This window comes from Oxyura jamaicensis, chromosome 7 (assembly GCF_011077185.1).
Source record: "Oxyura jamaicensis isolate SHBP4307 breed ruddy duck chromosome 7, BPBGC_Ojam_1.0, whole genome shotgun sequence".
Classification (NCBI taxonomy): Eukaryota; Metazoa; Chordata; class Aves; order Anseriformes; family Anatidae; genus Oxyura; species Oxyura jamaicensis.
The window spans coordinates 2,180,556-2,201,471 of NC_048899.1; the positions used below are offsets into that span (position 1 = coordinate 2,180,556).

Consider the following 20,916-nt stretch of genomic DNA (forward strand, 5'->3'; position numbering starts at 1 on the left):
GCAGCTAGAAAGAGAAATCAAACACAAAACTTAAATTAAAAACTGTGATGCTCACTCTGGAGATATTTTGTAACATTTAATAATTTCTGCGCTTCAGGACTTGCCTCACGTACCAGGGCAGTGCAGTCCTTTGAAAAATGGCAGCATTTTTTTTTTTTTTTTATAATAACTAAAGACTGTTCTTTGGGCTATGGAAAACAACTCAAGCTTCCTTCAAAATTATGTTCAGGAAAAATATTTGGCTATAAGAGTATGGTGTTGATTTCCCCTACACGAGAGCAGTCTGACTTCTGTAACAGCTTAAATAAATTACTTGTTAACATTTACAGCTGTTGACTTATTCACTCATCACATCACAGCAGATCAGTGTCAGCAGGAGTGAAAATTATGTTCAAGCAAGTGGATTTAACAAGACAGAAGAAATTAGTTCTGGAAAGTTTAAACATTTAATTACATGCTGTTTCCAGGAAATGAACCACTGTCCTCAGTGCAGGAGTCCAAGGAGTTTCTCTGGGCTCTGGGTGAGCACAGAGATCTGCCCGTACAGTGGTGCTCTTGCACTGAAGCTCTGGTTTGGGAAGCACCTGACCTTTGATGTGGATGCTCAGGCTGAAGAAGCATGCAGACATCATCAACTCCAGGTGACATTTAAATCCCCATCACTATCTTTTTTGACCTGCTAAAGAAGGGCTAAAACTTTGAATCTGGCTCCTTTTCTTAGAGTCTCTGCTTTGAACTTAAAATTGATGTTCAAGTGGAAGATTTTCCCCTTGTGAACTATGCAAATTGGTCAAAATTCTTGCCTATGTTATTGCTAATTTTTTACTGGGACATTAAGATGACTCCTATTAATGTGACTTTTATCTCAGACAGAATTCCCAAGTTATTTCTGCTTAAGCCAAGTTTATACCCCTCCACCATAGATTGTTGTCTGTTGGCAGAGGAAGAAATTAAAAGAAAATATTCATAAACATTTTTCTTCATTTTCCCATGAAAATGCAAGACCAAGTTTCTGTTTCTTTTCAGAACAGGCTGTGTGTTGTAGACAAAAGACTGAACATTTACAGACAGTTCTGTAAATAATTAAAAACATCTTTAAATCTGCTTTAAAAACTCTGTAAATAATCCCTGTCTTTCTAACAGCTGAGGCAAAACACACATCTAGGCTTCTGCACTCTGGAGAAATGCTGCCATTTTGAACTCCAGCCAAGATGCTGGAAATACCATCTTTGCTTCCCATTTGTTTGGATGAAAATAAGCTTTTAAGCTAAGGGTTCTACCAATACGCCAATTTCTTGACTCTTGGAAAAGGTTCATAGTCATAGGCCTGACGCCGGGATGTCAAGGTTTGGCAGGATGGCTCAGTGTGCTGGTGAGCACGCGCCAGTCACTAAGCAAAGCACTGTAATAGGAGTTTTATTGGCATGCTGTATTATAATCAGTATCAAATGTCTAGGATCGTATCAGAATAAGTGACTATCTGTTGATAATGCCAATATAGTATAGTGCATTGGTAATCTCAAATATGCTCAAATCTCAGACCGCTCAGACTATTGATCTTAATGGGATACAAAAGGGAAAAAGAGTATTCTCTATTGCTGATTCAATATTGTTGCTTTTTTTTTGAATCCTCTTCTATTAACACTGTTCCAAATATAACAGGTGTTTCTACTGTATTTAACTAGAAACAGTTTGCAGGCTGCTCTATTAAAAATAGAAAAAAGCAAACATGGCTTGAATTTTGCCGATGCAAATTAAAAACATGTTAAGAAAAACTCTGATGTTGGTAATGGCCTAATATAACAAGGTTATAAATAAATTGCTCACTGTTCTCATGTATTTTTAGTAAACAGATCTGGGAATAACACAACAAATCCCCAATGCCCAATTAAAGTCTCTTAACTAATTTAACAAATGCATTGTAAATGGTTAGCTGGAGATACTTTAAATAAACATACATTTCACAGAGGAACTTTAATAGCCAAACAAATGGAAAATCAGTTCAAATGCTTTAGCTTTCTCAATTGTCCTTAATAAATTAGTCATAAGAAAAACAAATACAATTAACAAGCACAACCGTCATACTTTTTTTTTTTTTTTTTTTTTTTTGTAATTCAGATGACAGCAGTTTGTGGTATCCGTCTTTTAAGAATGTCTTCACTGAAGCAATTTATAAGGTGTTCAAAGCCTTCCCGGAATTCTTTTTTCCTACTTAGAGTTACAATTATTTTGATGGGCTTTGCTTGTTTTGCTTTCAACTTCATTCCAACTGAATGGTGAAAAAACTCAATTCACTTCAAAATCCGAGGCTGCTAACTTAGTGGTGAATTAACTCTGGGTCTGGTTTAAGGAAAAGGCACAGATCTCTCCCATTCTCCCTTGGTAAAACCTTGCCAGCCAGCCAACGATGAAATGAAACATCTGGCTTTCCAGTGAAGATTGCTCTGGCGTTTTGCCTGCACAAATTTTGTCCTTGTGGAATCGCTCTAAAGAGTGCAAACTGTGCTTCAATTAAAGAAGACTGAAGGGCACATACAGCAGCTGAGCAGCATGTGTGCTGGGACTGGGTTTGATGGGCCTGTATCAGGCAGGAAGATCAAGTGCAAAAACAGACAGCTGTGGAAAATTTACTTGAGAGCAAATATTTAACAAATTTGGAGTTAGCAAACACATCAGTCTAATGTGCCTTGTTTTTTTTTTTTTTTTTTTTTTTTTTTTTTTTTTTCCTGGAGCACTTCAGACTCAGTAAAATCATGGATGGTCGCTGAGTCTTTTCCTCTTCTTTCCTTCTGACTTGTATAAAAAATACTTTTAGAAATAGCCTGACCAGTCAGATGCCTTCCTTTCACATTCCACAATAAAAAAAAAAAAAAAAAAAAAAAAAAACTTTCACTTCCACATTAAAAACAAACAAACAAAAAAAAACAATCAAACAAACTAGAATGAGCAAAAAAGAACTATGGAAATGGTGCTGAAGGCTGTAGAAAATATGATACTGAACACAAAAGTTTATTGGTGAAGTGAAAAGAATGAAAAATGACTTGATTATGCTCAAAGACAGAATGCATTGGACAATTTTACAATCTAAACCACATGAATTAGTCTTTACAGTATGATAGAAAGAATCCTCAAAACCTGAAAATGGAGATTTGACAGAAAATGTATCGACAGAAGTGAATGCATTTGAGAATAGCTATATCCAAAAAAATTAGATTGTGGGATTTTTTGCAGTCCTTTGAGGCACTGCTTGACTGAAAGAGCATCACTGATCACAGTCAAGTCTGTGAGGCACTACTTATACACTGAAGTGAGATATCACAGCCCAAACCTTCAGATTTATTCAACATACCTGATTTTCAAATACTTGCATGCTAATATTACAATGAAAAAGCACTAAGCATGTTATTCAGTTGGTGAAGTAAATGTCACTGTGCCCTATGTCCTAAAATTATTATTATTATTATTATTATTTTTAATGTAGCTTGTGCCTGTGTAGAGATGCTGAAGGCATTTCTTACTAGACGTTGCTAACTTGGATTTCTTGCTCAGCTGCTGAAGGATTCTCTTGGACGAAACCGCAGCTGCAGCAACAGCAGCAAAATTTCATTTATTTTCACTACTGCTTTGGGCAAGATAGTGAGAGCAAGAAAGAGACCAGCTAGAAAGCTGAGCAGATAAGCTGCCAATAGGTTGCTGTTCTTAATCTAAAATAGCTCTCATGTTGCTGTACAAACCTGCAGTCACATTTCCGAGGGGAGCCCTGCACCACTGGCAGCACTGCACAGTCCCTCCCGCAGCAAGTGCTCTCCTGGCACGCGCTATGAACAGAGGCTTTATCTGTTTGCAGAGCATTTGTGAAACGTGGCTTGATGACTGCTAAATACAAATAGCTCTTTGGCGGTATGTATATTGCTGTTGGGAACCTCATTTGCAAATCCTATGAGCATCAGCTGCTCAGAGCTTGCTGCAAGCATCTGATGGGCGGCCAATACAGCCAAGTACGACCGCTGTGCTGGAGCACCTGAAGCTGCTGGATGCAGTTTGCCCTCTGCCTGCCCTCCTCCTTGCAGCAACTCATAGCTTTTCTGCTGGCAGACACTCAGATGAAGTAGCTACATGCCCTAGAATACAGCAATATCTTTAAACATTTTGTTTCACAGCTATGTAGGAAGTAAGCTTTTGTTCATGTGTATTTACTCTCAAAATAGCTTTGTGAATAAATACATATTTTCCTTCTTTTTTCTTTGTATTTGTTTTTTTTGTTGTCATGTATAATTCACTTCTGCGTGAATTAAAATAATAAAGCAACTCTGAAACCTATTTCACATGCAGCAGAAAACATAAAGATCACCACAAGCATATGTAAACAGAAGCACAAGGAATCTGCAATTAATGTGGCTATATGTGCCAGCCTTGCAGCTATGAAATGTAGTTAATAATGCCTGCTCCAAGGAGGGTAATGCTTTATAGTAGAGAGTCCCATATCTTTGTTCCCTTCCCCAAATGAAACACATCTCATCTGTGTACGCTTTTCTCCTTTGGTTAGCCTGTATTTGCACTTAGACTTTTTCCTAAGATGACAAATGGGTACATCGCAAAATGCATGACATCTTTGACAAGCTTAAGAGAATAGAAATGATTTGTGGGCCCAGAACTGTTTCTTGTGCTCTTCCTTGTGACCCAGCGAAGGCCTGGCAGCAATATTTGCTGAAAAACAGTGGAGCTAATGTTCCCAAATTAAGATACTCTTATTTCCAGAGGTGCCTAAGCTGCTGCAGGTGGGGAGCAGAATGTACTGGATTTGCAGAAACTTCAAACTAGCTAAGGGTCTCTTGAACTGATTTTGCTGTCGTTGCTCTGATGCTTCTGAAAGTCTCGCCTGCATTTTGAAGGAGAAGATTGTTTGAGGTAAAAGACATCAAGTTTAGTGTACTTTGTTTCCAGCAGATAAAAGGATCATTTTAAGCAGGAAAACCTAAGCAGAAGCCCTGCCTAACCCTATGATATAAGCAGAAATGGGATATGTCTGGTACTGAGAGTTAACAAATCAGCTGAGACTAGCAGCTTTTACCAAATAAATTTAAAAGTGCATAGGTAGGATGAGTTTATGTCAGAAGTCTGTAACTACAGAGGCTAAATCAGAGCTAAAGAAAGGCATTTGAATATTCCATTTTAGAAAAACAAACACAAGAATGCAACCTATGAAATCATTTCCTTAGTGTTGTCATGAAGTCGGTTTCCAACACGACCTGAGACAGTACCTCTAGGAACTGGTTTTACTCTCAGCTGTCCACTCCATATGCTTCCCTAGCTTAAACTGGTGAGTCTGTTGTTAATGTGCTTTATATTTCCATTAATGTTCAATTAGGACAGCCACTAGAAGTCAATACTGATAATAGGAAAATCTAACAAAACGTAATCAAATTCTTTCCATTAGATTAACAATTTGGACTTTTAATGGACACATTATTAAAGCAAACTTATTAAGGGGTGTTTTACACATATTGAAACTGGACCCTCAGCTGGCAATGAATGCTACTGTTCCCTTCTACTACACACTTCTTTTCCCTTGGCATTTTTCAGTGTCTTGTTCTTTCCATGCAATTAAAAGTAGTTCTGGGTAGGCATTTATACACAGACAGAGAAAAAACGTCTTAATTCTTACGGTCAGAGTGTCATGTTTCCTCTTCTATATTTCCTTTTTTTTTTCCACCTAACTTCTTTATTGAATACAATGCATCAGTTTCGGGGCATGAATTCATACATTGGCCTGCGAGCGGGTTAGGAGGAAACAGCGAGTTTCCCCAGCCACTTTTATCGTGCAGTATGGGAAACACCATCCAACAATTCCCTCTTGGCTTTTCCTGGCCTTTCACCTTCCTAAGGCTGTCAGTGTGGGTATGGGCTTGTTCAGTTATCAAAGCGTTTCTGTAACATGGACCAGGCCCAAACCTGATAGAGTACACCTCAACACACTGTGAAAACCATACCCCTGCAGGATATTTATCTTACACAACCAATTCTTTAAAATGTGACCAACTAGCCTGTTTGCCGTGAGTCGCTCTCATCACCAATACCTTGCAGACACCCCTGGGCAGAGACGCGTTTGAAGCAGTGCTGCTCTGTTTCCCAGCTGCTGTGCAGTGCTAAGACCAGGCTGTTTTTTTCTGTGCCTCGCAGGGAAAGGCTTAATAATGTTGGATGCCTGCTTAATTAGTTTGGGGAATTTCTCTGAATCTCCTCCACAGAAAATCCAGGGAGGAATGAAAGACTCACATCCACAGTCCTCCTGTGGCAAGAGCCTTTATGGTGTCTACCGCATCTTTGTGTAGCAAATGTTTGAATACTTCATGCTTTCAAAATATTTCTTCTGGCACAGCATTTCATAACAATTAATAGATTAGGGTGTGCTATTTGTTCCCCAGTTCTTCCGAGGGCCAAAGCAAAATGAAATGAATGAGTTAATTTAGGTTGAGCCTCGAGAACTGAGATTTTTATTAGGAATATGGCATTCATTCAGTTGTTTAAGTAGATACATTGCAGTGTTTTAGAGACTGCTTTTAACGTTACGTGATGTTAGAAAATACACTCTGGATATTGCAAGGAGGGGAGCAAAGTCTGCTGCGTTCTGGAGAGCTAGGAAATGTCTTGTGCTTCCAAAGAGGCTGCAATGTGTAGTTAAACAGCATGCTTTAGGGGGGCCTAATATAGGACAGGTTGGTAATCATTACATTTTAAAAAGGAAAACCATGACAGCAGAAGTCATGAAATAATTAAAACAACAACAACAAAACAAACACAAAACCAACCAAACAAAAAACAAGCAACAAACTGGAGTTTGTTTTTTCATTCTACCTTGTTTTTCATTACTATACCGGGTAATGGTACACTGAGACAATAGAGATGTTGTGTTTACCTCTTGTACATCCATCACTGAAATTTTATATTTTTGTATTTTTAAAATATGTTTTAGATTTTTTAGGAGCAAAAAGTGGTTTAGAGCAGTATCTTTTCCCTGTATAGGAAATCAACTTTGACCCATCTGACTTGAAGAGAGCTCATTTCTGGTTGAACTGTTTCATGGAGGGAGGGAGTATTAGATTTTTTGGTAATCCATGCAAAGCATGACTGCCCTTGACTACTAAACCAACAGTTCATTTCTCATTTGAATTTGTGCTGGGATTTCATGTGCCTTTGGCTGGTAGAATGAGAGAAACCTCAATATTCTCTTTGTCTCTAAGTTATCCTTTGTGCATATGGAAGAAATAGATACACATTGGTTCAAAGAGCTCACAAGATTTTAGAAGTGGCCTTGTGTGTTGTAGTTTCAGAGCAGTAGGAGCACAGCACTTCATGCAGGCTTTATGCCTGCCATAACCTACAGAAATGTTTCTATATGAGGACACTTGAATGTGGGGAAAAATAAAGCACTTGTAAAGTGCAAACTGTGCCAACACATATCCTTGCATGGAAGTATTACTTGGAAAAAAAACAACACACACACACACACAAAATAGAAGGGCCATTAACTTGTCCAGTATTTCTGAATTACTACTAGCCATGCATATATATATATTTTCATTTGAGCCCTTTCTTGCAAAAGGAAGTAGTGAGCAGCTTTTACTCGGACTTATAGGAAAGCAAATAATTTTAATGTATTGTAAGTCTGTAAAACTAGAGAAATTCATCACTGGGATCCACACGATATTTCTCTGCACTTCTTCACCTGCTGCTGTAGTCAGCTACTCTTGCTCAAATTCACAGCCATTGATAGATACCTATTTCTCTCCCAGGCAGAATCCTAAATCTGAAATATATGTTTTGTTGGAATGGATATGCTTGGGAATCGTGCCACACTTTTTAATTCATTGTCAAAGGCACATGCAAGTCATGATACGAGTAGATTCACGGTTAGTAGGAAGACAGGAGTAAAGGGGCAAGAAAAAAGACAAACTTTCGTGATAAGTAAGCTCAGCAATTCTTCCTGTTATGATATGGTTAGCCGAACGCTTTTTCCAAACTCACAATAGGACTCTCCCATGAAATGTGGGCCTGCACTTCCTACTTTGTAAGATGAAAATGGCAGTTCATTATTTCAGTTCTCCTAAGAGCACATCCCTGAACAATAATGTTTCTTCTGCTCAGTTTCTGTATCTCTTCACTCCCATTTGGGAGAAGGGAAGAGCAGAGGAGGAAGAACCTGAAAAGACCTAAATTGCTTAGTGGTAAAAACATCAACAGATATCTGAGACATGGCAGAGAACTAGAAGATTTTGGTGTTGTTTTAAAGCTGTTGTTTTAAAAACAGTTGGCTTTGGCTTTTGTCCATTTTAAACACACTTTCCCTATGCAATATGATATTGCTCTATTACTTAATCAATTAAGAGAGAAAATTATGTCAAAGTTGGTTTTGACCGTATTATCAAAGCTCCCAGATGTACGCAGCAGAAGATTCATTTTGCCTTTTGCTCTCTGCAGTGAGGAGGATATGATTATTTGATATGATTCCAACTCTGTTTCTCTTCCCTAATTTTCAAATGCTGAAGCTTTTGTTTACATTGGATTATTTTGGAAGGTGCTATGGGAAATTTATGGTAATCAGCAAATGAAGGCTTTAGAGAAAGAAGGATAATTGACTAAAAATCACTGCAAATGAAAGAACAAAATCATCTCTGGTGCCATTGCATTGGTGAGGCAGAGCTGCCAGATTTTTTATGGCTGCAGGGTCAGGTACTCTTCAGGCTTTGTCATCATTCAGAGGCAAAGGAAGATCATACATTAATGTTACCTGCATTAGCTTCTCTTCATCACCAGGCCTGAAGCTTTATTTCAGACAAGGTTTAAGGCTTCTGGCAGTATCTTCTTGGGATTAGAGAGCTGTGTTCACTCAAGGCAGCCATTGGATCCCTGCTGCTGAGAGCACTCGTCTAATCTGCACACATCAACTGTCTCACCTTCTTCCTTTTCCTTATCTATAGACTCCAGCTCCAAAGATACTTGTATTTCTACTTCATTTATCCCTTCTCATATCTTAATCTTATTTTATTTTAGTTTAGTTTAGTTTATTTCCTTATTCTGTTTTTGTTTTTATTCTCCCTGGTTGGTATGGCTCACAGTATTTTCTCCACATTCCTCTCCTTTATTTAAGTTTTCAGCTTTTCTTTTTGAGACAGTTCTTGCCTGACTAGGATTCATCAATGTCTTTCCCTCTTTTTCAGGTCTTTCCTCATTCCTGCCTTTCCATCTGTCTCTCATCTTTTCTTTACTTCTCTGTATAGCTCTGTGTGTCAGTCCACAAGAGTCCCGTGTGTTCCTTGCCCCTCCTCCCTGGCTGCCAATGTAAGGCTTTGTAAAGAAATCTGCATCTCTCCAAAAGCAGTGCTTCTGAAGGCTCTAATACGTGTCTGCTCTTTATAAACGTGAGACAGAGGAAACAGCAGAGAACTGTTTCATAGAAAATTGTTAGCCATTTTCTCAACAGGAGACATTTCACAGAGGTGGGACTCAAATCTTCTGTTTTGACATTTTGTCTCACAGAGCAGATACTGTGGCAAGATATCAGAGCCTGATTTTACCATGTATGTTCTCACCTGTAAAAGAGATGCTGGAATAAACTGGGAACAGCTCTAACCCAGCCAATGACCAGTTAGAAGAAAACTATCTGCTCTAGACCTGCATTGCACGATTTCCCAAAGCCCATATGAGTATGAAGATAAGCATAAATTCTTTTATTTTCAGTTTTCAGTCACTCCCCCTCCCCCCCACTTTTTTTTTTTTTTTTTCCTTTTTCTTTTTTTCCCTTTTCCTTATCTGCACCAAACACGGTGACAATGAAGCTCTAATTGAAATTTGCCTGTGGGTCTGAGGTCTGCAGTGGCTGCTGTCTCTGGGAGCACAAAGGAATCGATCCTATGTGAGGAAAAGGATTCAGGTGGGATTATTTGACTGTAGATGGTCAAAGTCAGAGATAATGGTAAAGGAAAGCCTTGATGATTCTCTTGGAAAGCACCACAGGGAGCAGGGCTGCCATGAAAGCACTATGCTGATCTGTCATGGGCTCCCACTGTTTTGACATGTAAATATGCCTGGGGATGTAGACCATGGCCCCAGAAAGACCTTTTTTTCCAAAACCGTGTCCCTGAGAAGGAAACATTTGTAGATGGTTGTCATGATGTTATTTTTATGCCAATATTTGTGTTTCAAACATTTTCTTAAGGACGGGCAGACAACAGAAATCTGCAGTGTATCTTCTTACTGTTTTATTCCCTGTCTCTTCTAAAGAAGGACTAATCTGGAGATGGTATTGTGAAATTCACTCGAGTTCAGATAGAGACTGTTCACCTTCAATAAGAAAAACTGTATTTTTCAAATCAATGGATATTCACTTAAATACTACTTAATCCTTAACTATTTGACTAGCTATACCCTTTGTTTATTGTTCCATTTTTTTTTATTTCAACCTATCACATATATTAGTTGTGACTTCACATACGTAAAATTTGCACACTCTGACCTGTAGCTAAAGGAGCAAGTAAGACCCACAGTTAATGTTTCTTTTGAATATGCTAATTTTGAAACAATGCACTGCAACATGGAAGTATTTGTAAAACATTCTTAAAATATTCTGTACACTACTGTATACACTCAAAACTAAGTCACTAGCATTGTACATTTCTCTGTGATCTGAAGATGTGTCAGTGAAATGTCTCTAGATTGAAAAAATCTAAATATTTTCAAAAATTCTTATGACAGAAGAAGGAGAGTGAATAGCATTTGTCAAGGCTGAGGTCCAGAAGGATGGAAATAGCTGAATCATTAATCACTCCTTGAGGGAAGATGCATAGAAACTTCTTATAAAAGATAAGAAACACAAGTGTGATTTATTTTCTGGTTTGCTCATTCATCTATTTTTTTTTTTTCCTAATAATACAGAACATCTGCTACATCTTCTGCTATTCAAGACTTACAAAAGTATCTACTCATTTATAAATATTTCTAGATATGACTTAAATGTGATATAGGAATGGGCTATGATAAATAACTGCTAAACTTTATTGTATTTCTTGTACATAAGCCTCAAGGTATTTCGCAGGAGAGGCCAAGACTAGTGTCTCTCTTTCACAGGTAAGGAAATCAAACCATAGATAAATGAAATACCATGAAGAAGAGCACATGAAAATCAGCTCCATGTCAGAACTAGAGCAACGGCTTTTTTGTCACTGTCTTGCCCAGCCCTCTTGACTCCTACAGTTCTGTGGAAAGACTTCTGAAGTGTTATCTGTTTCAGAAAGAACGAGATTTTAGCCCTGCTAAATGTTTCTCAGCTCTAAATTTTCTGCTTATATTATGGCTTTGTATGTAGAAGTCTGCTTAAGGAACTGTACAGGCAACAAGAGTAATCAGAATTAATATATAAGGACAGACAGGTGAATATAAAGGTTAGAACAATGTTAATTGTTAAAACAATTTACTCTTATCTGACAGTTTACATCATCTGTGAAGTGTTGTATTATGATTTATTGTTCATATTCATTGATGAGAAATGAGTATTTAAGCTAGCATTGGCAGGGTTGATTTTCCTGCACTTAACTTCTATCACATATTTTTCTTTTTCATTTCTACATAGCTGTTGATACCAGAATAAATCGGAGGCAGTCTAAGGTAAGGCATTCAGAGAGTATGCTGCAGAAATATGCCCCCGCAGTTTTCTTTTGCATACTAAATATCATTTTTGTATAAATACTATGTTGAAGTCAATTACTTGGGAAAGGTAATTGTAAACATGTTAGTGCTTTCATAGACAGTAAGGATTACCATCATTATATTTCATTACACTTCTCATTAAAATCTGACATATCTTGATATATTTCTTGTCCAGCAATATTAAGCTACAGAGTTAAAAATGCCATTGCTAGCTAGCCACTTTTCAAGTTTTATAATTGCTTCTAATTTTACCAGACGGGATCTTCAATAGTGAGCAGTTATTTTGATCCCTTTAACTTTCAAGTGGCAAATTTCATTTGTGATAGAGTACTTATTTTGAAAGGATGAGCACTCTACATAGAGTTGAGTAAAGTACATAGTGTAAAAAAAGAGAAATAAAAAGTAGCATTTAAAATGATTAGCCATTTAAAACAATTTGGGCTGTTTCCTGGGCTATTTGGAGGTATCTCAGAAGCATTATCTGCACTTCAGGTCTTCTGCATGAACATGGTACTGAATTATAATGGAAGGAAAAAAGATTTTGAATGAATTAAACATGTTATTCCAGTGACTTCAGCAGTTATCTGAGGAACGGTGTTAAATGACTTGTTCTAATGAACTTTCTGTAACTTGTAAGACTCTTCCTCTAAATCACAGCGAAAGAAAGGTAAATAAAACGAGTTACCAAGTAGCAGGTGGGAGCTAAATTTGGGAAAAGAAGCCGAGAGATTATGACCTCCTGTTATATCAGTATGTGACCGCTGTGCAGTAGGTGTCCAGTCTATTTTCTGATTCTGCAATTTCTGTGTTTCTGAATAATAATAAAATTAATGCCCTGCTGTTTTATAATTTGGTTTGCAAAGGATTCCTCTGCCTCATTTAAGTCAAATCACTGAAGATTTAGAGGAGATAGAACCATGAAAATTTAGCAGTATAAATTATAAATCATGTTAGACAAATCATATTGCTGTTTTTGAAAAATATATGAAATCAGTACATGAAGAAAATGCATGAGATATTGAGTACTTAGATTTTAGCTAAGCACTTGATAGCAATTCCAAGGAAAACATCTGGAAAGTTCATTTATTTTGTTTCAAATGTGAACAATGCTGTGTAGGCTGAGGAAAAACCCAGCTCAAGCATCATAGTTGAAGGACAACAAGGACAGCAGTGGGTGTCCTTGGAGAAGCTGCATCTTAGCTAACATTTTCATGAATGGCATGGAAGGAGGAACAAGACAAGGATGAAACAGTAAATGCCATTAACATATTAGCAATAAGGACAAGGAGTCACAAAGAAAAAAGAACACAACAAAAGAAATTGCAAAAGACAGCACAGGATGCCAAAATGAGACAAAGACTGACAAATATAAACTTAGAAATTTGGGAAAGATGTGAATGGAACACGATGGCCAGCTGGAAAAAAACATGGAAAGCTCTTCAGTAAATGCAATGCAGGTTTTTAATGTTGTAAAGGAATTGGAAAAGTCAGACATTTGGGGAATTTTGCACAAACACATGATGTTGCAGAGAATCGCCATTGCTATCCAGGGCTTTTCCTTCTGACTCAGCTATGCTGAACATATGGCATTTAATAGTGAACATGAAAGTACTATAAAGCTCTAATTCAGTCACAAGTAATTCTGAAAAGTTAGAATCAGGTTGATAGAAAGATTGATTCATTAGAAAGCTTTAGATAATCTAGCAAAATATGTCAAAAAGGTTATACTTGGGAACTTGTTAATATTCTGGAAGTATTTGAAGTTGAATCATTCTGGATGAGACAGAAATGGCTGGTGTGTTACATGTTTGACTTGATGGTCTGCCAGGCAGTAGTGTCATAAAAATACACGTGTGCCAGTGACTGCTGACCAGGTACCTGCAGTAGTTAATATGTGTTTTAGAAGTATATTATTTTTCTTTACAGGTTGGTTGGGATCAGCAGTTCCCCAACCCTGCTTTCTGTCCCCTAACCTAGGAACAATAGGCTCTGGCTGGAATGTGGGGACGGTGGGCCAGGGAGAACACCCTGACTCTGGGCTCCTGCAGATGGTTGTTGGAGGGATGTGATGGCGGTCTTGGTCCCTGCCCACATGATTCAGCCATTCCTGCAGTCCCTGCCACAGCTGAGCCCCACTTTGGGCTGGGTTCTGGCCCCCTCCTTGTCCTGGCCCCACTCCCCGTGCTTTGGAGTATGTGTGCTGTACGACACAGAGCCCAAGCCTGCATCCTTGATTTTTGATAGCGCCTAGACAAAAGCCTAGGAAGCAGCTGGTTGATAAAACAAATTCCCTTCTCATTTGAAAAGTTGCCAAGAAGCATGGATATTTACCAGCTTGTTTCTGCTGTGTCTCAACATTTCTGTATTCATTTACTAAGTACTGAATTTGTATCTCATCTGAAAGTGCACTGCAGCCAGAAGATCATGGCCTTAAACAGCTTTTATCTAGCTACATTAAATAACAGTGAAAATGAAGATGCAGTGGCATAACTTGGCTTAAGATAAACTACTGAGTTTCAGTGGACTTCTGTTTTTCATAAAAATTTTTAATTCAAAAAAACCACCCCACTGGTACCCACAAAAGCATGTTGTTCTTTCTAAGGAATTATGATATGCCTCGTGTTGACTAATAACTGGTGGTATTGTGATAGAAATTGTAGAGGGTTTGAAGTTATTTAAGAATCATTATTTAAATATAGTTTCCTCTTGTCTCCAGAAATAATGGAATAATAATAATAAAAAAGAAAAGCAGTCAGGTACAATGGAAAACATACATTTCCTGAAACTATGCCCTTCCCCCTACCTCATATTTTAAAGAAGATCCTGGACCTTGAGTCATCCAGTCACTGGCAGTGGGATGTTCAGGCCAGACAGCAGTGGCATGTTGCTCTACACATGCTGGTGGGATGCAGTTCTGCTGGTGATGAGGGAGATCACTTTTGCACTCTGCATCATCCCAAACGTTGTCCAGCTGCATGACAGTTGTGAAAGTATGTGAATAAGTAGCAAAACATATTTCAACTCAATTTTTCGGAATTTGAGCTTGACTTCAAACTCGAATATCAAACTCAAACATTAAACTTGATGTTTGAGCTTGACTGCCTGAAAGAAGAAATGCATAAAATGAATGCTAAATTTAAGTAGAATAACAAACTTCTTGCATTTTTGGCTGCACTGCTAAATCACTAAAATAAGAAAAGATATGGACAATAGACTCTCACCATTGGTCATCAGTTTAATTTAATTAAATCTAGCCATAATTCAGTATGTATTTCCAATACCAATGGCTGTTTCTTTTGGGGGTAGACATCTACATTCAGAATGTTTGCTTATGTAGGAGAGAGAAGTGAAATAAAATATTAGATATGAGATACAATTTTAGGGCAGATCTAGAATCAATAGAAGATATTAATTAATTATAAAATAGGATTAATGGGTGTCTGTGGAACTGCCCACCTGAAGACAGCTAGATAGAGAGAGAGATGTTTAGATTTCCTTCTGTGAGAAAATGTATTTTTGCTAGGTGATTTTGTCTGGCTTCAGCTCTGTCATCATGAGTGTAAATGACATGATTTGATCCCTTGAACATCATACTACTTGTTTTCAATGGCCCAAGAATAGAAATGTCAAATCTACTTGAAAAATAAAAAAGTTTTTGTCTTTAAGTATGTAAGGACAAACTTTTCCTGGTGTCACATCTCTGTGCTACACTACTGACATTTACAGGGAAATGCACAGCAGAAAGTTTCAAACTACTTCTCATCACATTGTGAAATGAAGTGCTGGAGTACATATGGCCACAATGGGAGTTACCAATTGCCCCAGTTGTGCCCACCTAGCAGTAGACTGCAAGTGTAAGTAGGTAGTTAGGTAAGTAGGTACTTTTCATATGGCATAGCTGCATTTACTTTTTTTTCACTTTCAAGATGTTTTTTCTTATTATTCTTTTTATTTTTTTTCCCTTTTTTTCCTTACCTTAGAAAATATTGGGTTTCCACTCAGAAAATCTTCTGCAATGCATGGGCTTTTAAATTCCAGCCTTGTTTTTTTTTTTTTTTTTTTTTTTTGTTATATTTCTTTTTCTCTCTGACAGGCTGCTGGCAATACAGTTATGATGACACACAGTGTTTGATATCCCATGACAAAAGCACCTGCAGAATTCAGAAACTAGGCTAAATTAGGCCCACAATTTTTAATGAATTTTGAATTATGCAGTTAATCTATTTGTGAGTTTTACAACTCTTTCATTCTGAAAGAAAAAAAAGGAAAGAAATGCAAACAGACAGTCAAAAAATGATATCTAGTTATTGGGCCACATGTGGTAGAATGCTGAGATTTTATTTTCTTCTGGAACTACTACCTCTTATAAAGCCCATCCATCATATGTAATGAGGGCTGTCAGGAATATTTAGCTGAGAAATAGCTACTTGATATGCTAATGGTGGTCCCTTAGTGAATACGTTTGGTTCTGCTGCCTGACATTAATGGTTTTCATAATCTAATGAATGATGTGTGTAATAGAGGTAAGGCCACAGGGAATGACATTCTGAAACTAAGGGAAGTACTATGTATGTATTTTATAAACATACGCATTTTTTATATATGTGTACACACACACACACACATATTCACAGAGAAAACACAAAGTTCCTTTTCCAAGATGGATAATATCAGCACCAGTTAGGGAGAAACTACATAGGTTGAGCCAATCTTTGATACTGACATTTTAAACTGTAAATTCTAAAATATCTGTAGTTCCAGGGCTGCATGAAATACCAACAAATGTAATAAGCAGGAAGACTCCTCTTCACTTTCACAGCTCTTAGTTATTCTTACTTCAGAAACTGAGACCTTGTCCCTCAGTTCCTACCAAGGACAGCTGCACATCTGTCCCTGCAGGCTCCTTGTGGCTGGGAAGAACCGAGGAACCCTGATGAACACCTGCAACTCATTGAAAGATGCCATCCTAACCATGTATTTCTCTGAAGTGGCTTTGGAGGAGATAGGCAATAGCTGTTAGCACAACACATGATATTCAAGAGCTGAAATCTTCCTCGTGTGCCTGCATATGGTTGGGTGTTCTTACTGACAAGCTCTTGTGGCTATCTTTACCTGGCTAAAAAGACAGGGAATTTCAGTTCTAAGACTGAACTTTAGCCCCTGCTTCTGAAAAAAAGTATGTTGGAAACTTATTTCCTCCTGGGAGAGGAAATCATTTAACCAGCAGTCACGCTCTTGACAACCTCAGCTGTTAGATACAATAGAGATTTTCCCACTTTGCTTGTCCCTCCATTTTCACATGCCACAGGTGTGGATGCTTGCAGAACTGCCCAGTTTGCCCTATACTCTATCAATGCCTGCTTTTTTCTACAGCTGAACTTTCTGCTACCTTTCATATGCAGAACATCTGGCTATGGTCTTGATCTCACAACTAGCTCTGAATATTACCAGTTACAGTGAGTAAAGCCGAGTAACAAAGATCTACACTCCCATACAAATAAATTTGTGGAAAGCATTTGTATAGAGCAGGTCCAGAAACTATACCTCTATATTAGTAGTGCTGTCTTCTCCTACAGTCCTGGTCTCTCCATGATGGTCTGAGTGGCCTCAGAGCTGTGCTTGACATAGAGCAGCAGGTCCAGATGGCCGAGTGTCCTCTTTGTGATGCCAGGAAGTGTGTCTGCCCATGCAATCCAACTGAAGAAATGAAGTAGCCCCACAAAAAATTATCAAAGTGAGGACTGATAAAGGCCCTTGATGATCTAGACATAAAGCAATTTGGGTTCACAGAGGACTGTGACTTGCCACTCAAACTCAAGTGCTATTCTTGTGAAAGAATTACAGCATTAGACACCGGAGAGAGCACGAGGGGTGTAATATGATTCAATTTTGATGAATTTTTCATGTACCTGGAAATGTGCTCCCAAAGCAATTGGTTTATGCATAGGCATGCAATACACATCGAAATCTGGGACAAAGAAGAGTCTTTAAACGATAAAGTCGCAGTTTACAGGCTGTTTCTTGTGCTTGATCTCATAAGATATTTGTCTTATTTTTATAATTATAAAAGGACAGAAAAATGAAGTTAATGAAATCTGTAGATGACATTAACTTGTGAAGTGCTGCGAATACCAGAGATCCAAAGGAAAGGAAAAAGAACTTGAAGTATAGACCAAAAATAACAGGCAAGCCTTAGAAGACTTAGAGCCATAGAAAATGAAAGATGAGTGTATTTAGAGGAAATTAATACAAAAGAGATGCAGTGAGAGGGAGTGACCTAGCAAAGCACGACACTGCCAAAGCTCAAGGAGATAACAGATTGGAAATTAGAGATGAGTTTGCACCAAAGCAGCAATGTTAGGGAAGCATACAGTATCATTATGCTTTGGAGAAGAAAAATAAGATTCCCTTCTTTGTCTTTTTAGATGTAAGTATATCTTCACCAGAGATAAATATCTTGGCAAATTGAATGGAGTTCAAAGATGAGCCAGAGAATCATTAGTATAGTCAGAGTGATTTACTTATGAGAAGGATTAAAAGACTGAAACATGGTTTGTTTGGGAGACAAGAAGCTCGAATCTGGAAATGCTGAGTGTAGGTGAACAAACTGGAAATGGATTGTTTACACAGAAATGTGAAGGTATGTGATGAAGAAAAAGATTTTGGGAAAATCTCTCAGACGTTAAGATGTATCAGTTATGAAAAAAAGGAATCAATAGAAAGCTGATGTTAATGGCCAACAAAGAAAATCGCACACTAGGTAATTCCTCACAGAAATATTTTTACTGCTTGCTTGTACTATCTCGCTGAGGCAGGGAAAGGGGCTGGGTGGGAAATGGTCTGACTGGTCTTTCTATCTCGCCTGCTGCAGGTGCTTGCAAATTATGTTTCTTGTTTCTTCCCACAGCTCTATTTTTAGGGAACTTGTGCAGACATGGAGCCTGACTGCCCTGTTTATATTCTTTTAGGTCTACTTTATCAAAGTGTTGGGACTTGCTATTTTTAGCTACAGTGAACAGACCTGTTTTTAGGAGGAGTTCTGTACAGCAAGATCCTGCTTGTTTGCAAAGATACCCATGAGTCCTTGGAACCTCCCAGGGAGCTCTCCTCATGACTTATATGACCTACAGCCTCCCTTCTCACCTTCAGACTTTTGGAGTTTTGCAGCACCTACAAGGAACCCAGACCTTAAAATGTAAACATTCTCCAGGCTTCTAAATTTACTAAATAATAAATATAAAGAGGTTTCATAGAATACCGCAGTTACTTAAGCGTTACTTATGTTAACTAGGTGACAAATTTCAGGTTAAGACTTAATCTTACACATAAATAATGGCAACAGTATGTTCCTGCTTAAAAAAGGTGAGGATATCTATAAATCTAATTTAGTGAAATTTTTAAGTACTCCCTGAAAGATTATTAATGATCTTATTTGATTTTTATTTGTCCTTCTACCTGGCAGATGGCAGAGTACAGATGGTTCTCTATAATACCATCAGTATTTTTGTTAATTTGAATGAATGCTTTAATTTATAAATCATTTATACATCACATTTTGCCACTGTTGAATTAGTACTCAGGCTTCTTATTAAATATATTGTACCGCTGAAAGAAACTGCAACACGTGGCATATCTACTCTTTTTTGCCTTCTGACAGAGCCAATATCATAGTTTATTTCTTATGGCAAGGCTTGATTAAAAGACTTGCTTCCCTGTGAGAGGCAGCAGAGCCAGGACCCCCTGCTGCAGGATTTGATTTTTGTAATGAGTGGGAGTTTGGTACCAGATTTTGATCTTACAGATGAGATCAGGGTCTAGGCTTTTCTATATAGGCTGGAGAATATATATTTCCATTTTAGTAATGATTTAGGAGGAAGTCTCATGTGACAATAAAAGCATATGGTAGGTCTCAGTCATGCACTTCAAAAGATCTTCAGGGGTGACTAAAGAAGAAATATTCTGGAATAAAAATTATTGAATGCAACAGTGGGCAGATTCAAATAAGAATCTGCAGCAAAATCAAATATCTTGAAAGGTAAACTGCAATCCTCGTGAGAACAGCTAACACATACTGTATTTGTCCAGGTGAGATGTTTAATTTAAACATCTTTTTATTCATCTTTTTATTTAAAGAGCAATAAGTATAACGGGCAGTTCTTACACAACTTGAGGGGTGTGCAACGAGGCCACTTCAGACCCCTTCATCTTGTGACCCCTCCTCCTCAGCCTGGAGCTGAGCAGTCACTGAGGTGGTGCAGGGACTGTCCTGGCCCTACCCGCTCTGCTAAAATATTGCTCCTGCTGCCTTTCATGCTCGTATCGACTAGTTGTTTTGTTTGATTGACATTCACCTTCTCCACATTCTCTTTCATTGTGACAGGACTGATTTCAATAGTAGGTCAGGGCTGAAGTTGACAAATACAGAGAAGTTTCTCCTCCACTTTTTTTTCCTATGGTCTGTCCCCTGGTATTTCCTGGTCATATTCCATCCACTTTTCCATAATTATAACTGCTCATTTTTCTCAGCCCATCTCTTTATAATGCAAGTATGACTCTCAGCCTCTTTCCCACCCAACAATTCTTGTCCTTGCCCAGTTCTCCAGCTACTTCTCTTTCTTCCTTCTTCTTCTTCACATTTACTTTACTTATTCATTATCACAAAGTAATATCAGCAAGCATATTAACTCCTGATTCATCTGTTCCCAGGTCCTTCAGCTGACTCAATGAGTCTAAATTTTACCAGCTTTTATTTACCCAAATGTAGCTGCAAATATCACTCCCTGCCTTGCCCCTTTGATAATGCCTCTTCTTTTGTTGCATTTACCTCTCTTCTAATTCCCTCCTTTATTAAAAAAACATGTCTTTGCTTGTCATCACCATGCACTTCATTACCTATCTCCATTTTACCAACTGTTTTTAAGTACTTTGTCATGCTTTCTCTAGCCTATGATGCCATTCTTCCTAACCTTCTTGCTAAAGACTCAGACAAGCACATTAATATCTTCTGTCACAATATCTCCCCTTCAATCTGGTACAAACTCCTCACAAACAATCAAAGATCTTATATTTATTGGATTTTCCCATTACACGATTCCTCTCCAAACCTGACATTCATATTCCCAATGTTCAGACACATTTGCTTATCTCACTGATAAAAATATTTTTACAATGTTCTCATGTTCTCCTTCAAAACATTAATTCTCTTTTATGTTT

At 37.9% G+C, this 20,916-nt stretch overlaps 1 long non-coding RNA gene across 1 annotated transcript in view; it reads right to left on the reverse strand.

The window, feature by feature from the left end:
- Positions 1–15,770: 15,770 nt before the first annotated feature.
- Positions 15,771–20,916, reverse strand: part of LOC118170223 — a 49,726-nt gene continuing 44,580 nt past the window's right edge. The window contains exons 5-6 of the long non-coding RNA XR_004752577.1: positions 17,248–17,400; positions 15,771–15,854 (exon numbers count right to left, since the gene is read on the reverse strand). This is a non-coding gene — a long non-coding RNA (uncharacterized LOC118170223). The remainder of the gene's footprint in view (positions 15,855–17,247; positions 17,401–20,916) is intronic.